Source organism: Rhododendron vialii, chromosome 11a, assembly GCF_030253575.1.
Source record: "Rhododendron vialii isolate Sample 1 chromosome 11a, ASM3025357v1".
Classification (NCBI taxonomy): Eukaryota; Viridiplantae; Streptophyta; class Magnoliopsida; order Ericales; family Ericaceae; genus Rhododendron; species Rhododendron vialii.
In genome coordinates, this window is record NC_080567.1 from 57,501 (window position 1) to 62,500 (window position 5,000).

The following is a 5,000-nucleotide window of genomic DNA, read 5'->3' on the forward strand; positions in this document are numbered from 1 at the left end:
AAGTTGCTAGGCAACGGCAAGCAAGTTGCTGGGTAACGGCTAAAAAGTAGCTTGTCGCCGGGCAAATCAATGCAAGCACCAATATGTTCTTGTCGAAACGCCCCAAAAACTCTTGTTTAGTCGCCATCTTTTGGGACTTTCGCAATGTTAGTTTTAAATCTTTTTTAATTTTTATTTTTAGACGTTTTTAAGTCTTAATTTAAACATTTTCTATTATAGATGCCTCATTTTTCAACCCAATATATTTACATAATTATTGTGTAGCTTGTTTATAATTTTTCGTGATTTTTTCTTACCTTTTTTGTATTTTTTTGTATTTTTTATGATTTTTATCTATTTATTTTTTGTTTAATTAATATAAAATTATCCTTTGGGCAAAAAATTCTGAATTTTTTTATGGAGGTGCTCCATATTTTTGTGAAGATGTCCCAATTCAAAGTTCATGAAAAAAAGTTGTGATGCTCAAAAAAAACCCCATTGCTTCAGTTCGGACACATTGATGTTCCTTCCTGCCACAAGGGCAAAGGCTAATTTTACTACTATAGGGGGGGGTGGTGTCCCTCCCTTGGGGAAGCCGTGGCCACCCGACGCCGGGTGCCAAGGCACGTTGCTATCGAGACCACCCGGGCAATTCTTGGCCATTTGGCCTCGGTTACTCGAGAAAACACTACCCGTCGGTAATGCCCGGAAAAAAGACCGAAATGCCCCTGAATCGAAATGCTATTTTAAGCCTTCCCGAAAGGCAAAGCACGGCTCTATCGGGCAGAGCAGGACTCTATCGGGCAGTTGCTGGCCGTTTGGCCTCGGATACCCCTCGAATCACATCCCGTCGGTAATGCTCGGAAGAAAAGGCCGAAATTCTCATGAAACGGCATGCTCTTTTAGCCGAGACGCGACTCTATCGAGCAAAAACTAGATTTCCTCTGCCTCGTTGCCTCGCTTACTCAAGAGAACCCGATCCGTCAGTTATGCTCGGAAAGAGCACCGAAAGGCCCTTGAAACGGCATGCTAATATAACCGGGTTCGGCAAAGGCGAAACTAGATTTTCTTTGCCGTTTGGGCTAGGCTGTACCAGTCGTTATCGTCCACCGCCTAGCCGTCCAAGTGTTTCCAAGTGTCCAAGTTCCAAAGTGCCTAAGTGCCGTGCCGTGCCGCGCGCGCGCGCGCGTGGGTCTTTGATATATAGCATGTTTAGAATTTTTTTTCTAAATATTCTTATATCAAAGACCCGCGCGCGCGCGCGCGGCACGGCACGGCACTTAGGCACTTTGGAACTTGGACACTTGGAAACACTTGGGAAACACTTGGGCAAACACTTGGGCGTATGCCAAGACGACGGTCTAGACAAGGCATCGGGAATCGCACATGAATGTAGGCAACAACAGTTGACTGTTCTAGCCAAGGCATGGCAAGTTGGCTCACCGGGTAATGGCTAAAAAGTTGCTGGGTAACGGCAACCAAGCTGTCGGGTAATGCTGGGTATCGGCTAAAATGTTGCTGGGTAACGGCAACCAAGCTGTCGGGTAATGCTGGCTATCGGCTAAAATGTTGCTGGGTAACGGCAACCAAGCTGTCGGGTAATGCTGGGTATCGGCTAAAAAGTTGCTGGGTATCGGCTAAAATGTTGCTGGGTAACGGCAACCAAGCTGTCGGGTAATGCTGGGTATCGGCTAAAAAGTTGCTGGGTATCGGCTAAAATGTTGCTGGGTAACGGCAACCAAGCTGTCGGGTAATGCTGGGTATCGGCTAAAAAGTTGCTGGGTATCGGCTAAAATGTTGCTGGGTAACGGCAACCAAGCTGTCGGGTAATGCTGGGTATCGGCTAAAAAGTTGCTGGGTATCGGCTAAAATGTTGCTGGGTAACGGCAACCAAGCTGTCGGGTAATGCTGGCTATCGGGTAAAAAGTTGTTGGGTGATGGCAACCAAGCTGTCGGGTAATGCTGGGTATCGGCAACAACAACCAAGATGACGGGTAACGCTGGGTAATGGCTAAGAAGTTGCTAGGCAACGGCAAGCAAGTTGCTGGGTAACGGCTAAAAAGTTGCTGGTTAACGGCTAAGAATTTGCTGGGTACCGGCTAAAAAGTAGCTTGTCGCCGGGCAAATCAATGCAAGCACCAATATGTTCTTGTCGAAACGCCCCAAAAACTCTTGTTTAGTCGCCATCTTTTGGGACTTTCGCAATGTTAGTTTAAAATCTTTTTTAATTTTTATTTTTAGATGTTTTTAAGTCTTAATTTAAACATTTTCTATTATAGATGCCTTATTTTTCAACCCAATATATTTACCTAATTATTGTGTAGCTTGTTTATAATTTTTTGTGATTTTTTCTTACTTTTTTTGTATTTTTTTGTATTTTTTATGATTTTTATCTATTTATTTTTTGTTTAATTAATATAAAATTATCCTTTTGGCAAAAAATTCTGAATTTTTTGGAGGAGTTGCTTCATATTTTTGTGAAGATGTCCCAATTCAAAGTTTATGAAAAAAAGTTGCGATGCTCAAAAAAACCCCTATTGCTTCAGTTCGGACACATTGATGTTCCTTCCTGCCACAAGAGCAAAGGCTAATTTTACTACTATAGGGGGGGGTGGTGTCCCTCCCTTGGGGAAGCCGAGGCCACCCGACGCTGGGTGCCAAGGCACGTTGCTATCGAGACCACCCGGGCAAATCTTGGCCATTTGGCCTCGGTTACTCGAGAAAACACTACCCGTCGGTAATGCACGGAAAAAAGACCGAAATGCCCCTAAATCGAAATGCTATATTAAGTCGTCCCGCAAGGCAATGCACAGCTCTATCGAGCAGAGCAGGACTCTATCGGGCAATTCTTGGCCATTTGGCCTTGGTTACCCCTGGAAGCACTACCCGTGGGTAATGCTCGGAAAAAAGACCGAAATACCCCGGAGGCGAAATGTTATTTTTACCCGTCCCGTGGGGCAAAGCATGACTCTATCGGGCAAAGAAAAACTATGTCGGGCAAATGTTGGCGGTTTGGCCACAGAAACCCGTAAAGAGATGACCCGTTGGTAACGCTAGAAAAAAATGCCCGGGTAAAGGCAAGGCCTAGCCAAGGAATGGCAGAGCAAACAATGACACTATCGGGCAGAAACTAGAACTCCATGGCCGTTTGGTCTCAAAATGCTCGTGCTTTCGAGTCCCGTTGGGAATGCTTGCAGACTCACATCCTCCATGATGCATTGGTGTTCCCATGGGGGATGCCTCCTTGCTGAGAGGTAAGCTTGCTACCTTGGTGGTGAGCGCCGGCTAACGGATACCTGTTGGCTATGGCACAGTCCCGATGATGCATTGGTGTCCCCGCACGGAAAAGCGTAACTGGCTAATGGTCTTTCATTCCTAATGCCACGTTGCGTAGCCCAGGGGTTGCCTCCTTGTTGAGGGAGAAGCTTGTCGCTTAGGCGGCGAGCGCTGGTTGATGGTTCTCCATTGGCTATGGCACTGTCCCTTGGGTAATTTTCCTCAATGATGCATTGGTGTCCCTTTCGGGGGATGCCTCCTTGCTGAGAGGTAAGCTCGATGCCTTGGCGGTGAGCGCCGGCTGATGGATATCCGTTGGCTATGGCACATTCCCGATGACGCATTGGTGTCCCCGCACGGAAAAGCGAAACTGGCTAATGGTCTTTGATTCCTAATGCCACGTTGCGTAGCCCAGGGGTTGCCTCCATGTCGAGGGAGAAGCTTGTCGCTTAGGCGGCGAGCGCCGGTTGATGGTTCTCCATTGGCTATGGCACTGTCCCTTGGGTAATTTTCCTCCATGATGCATTGGTGTCCCTTTCGGGGGATGCCTCCTTGCTGAGAGGTAAGCTCGTCGCCTTGGCGGTGAGCGCCGGCTGATGGATATCCGTTGGCTATGGCCCAGTCCCGATGACGCATTGGTGTCCCCGCACGGAAAAGCGAAACTGGCTAATGGTCTTTGATTCCTAATGCCACGTTGCGTAGCCCAGGGGTTGCCTCCTTGTCGAGGGAGAAGCTTGTCGCTTAGGCGGCGAGCGCCGGTTGATGGTTCTCCATTGGCTATGGCACTGTCCCTTGGGTAATTTTCCTCCATGATGCATTGGTGTCCCTTTCGGGGGATGCCTCCTTGCTGAGAGGTAAGCTTGCCGCCTTGGCGGTGAGCGCCGGCTGATGGATATCCGTTGGCTATGGCACAATCCCGATGATGCATTGGTGTCCCCGCACGGAAAAGCGAAACTGGCTAATGGTCTTTGATTCCTAATGCCACGTTGCGTAGCCCAGGGGTTGCCTCCTTGTTGAGGGAGAAGCTTGTCGCTTAGGCGGCGAGCGCCGGTTGATGGTTCTCCATTGGCTATGGCACTGTCCCTTGGGTAATTTTCCTCCATGATGCATTGGTGTCCCTTTCGGGGGATGCCTCCTTGCTGAGAGGTAAGCTCGTCGCCTTGGCGGTGAGCGCCGGCTGATGGATATCCGTTGGCTATGGCACAGTCCCGATGACGCATTGGTGTCCCCGTACGGAAAAGCGAAACTGGCTAATGGTCTTTGATTCCTAATGCCACGTTGCGTAGCCCAGGGGTTGCCTCCTTGTCGAGGGAGAAGCTTGTCGCTTAGGCGGTGAGCGCCGGTTGATGGTTCTCCATTGGCTATGGCACTGTCCCTTGGGTAATTTTCCTCCATGATGCATTGGTGTCCCTTTCGGGGGATGCCTCCTTGCTGAGAGGTAAGCTCGTCGCCTTGGCGGTGAGCGCCGGCTGATGGATATCCGTTGGCTATGGCCCATTCCCGATGACGCATTGGTGTCCCCGCACGGAAAAGCGAAACTGGCTAATGGTCTTTGATTCCTAATGCCACGTTGCGTAGCCCAGGGGTTGCCTCCTTGTCGAGGGAGAAGCTTGTCGCTTAGGCGGCGAGCGCCGGTTGATGGTTCTCCATTGGCTATGGCACTGTCCCTTTGGTAATTTTCCTCCATGATGCATTGGTGTCCCTTTCGGGCGATGCCTCCTTGCTGAGAGGTAAGCTTGTCGCCT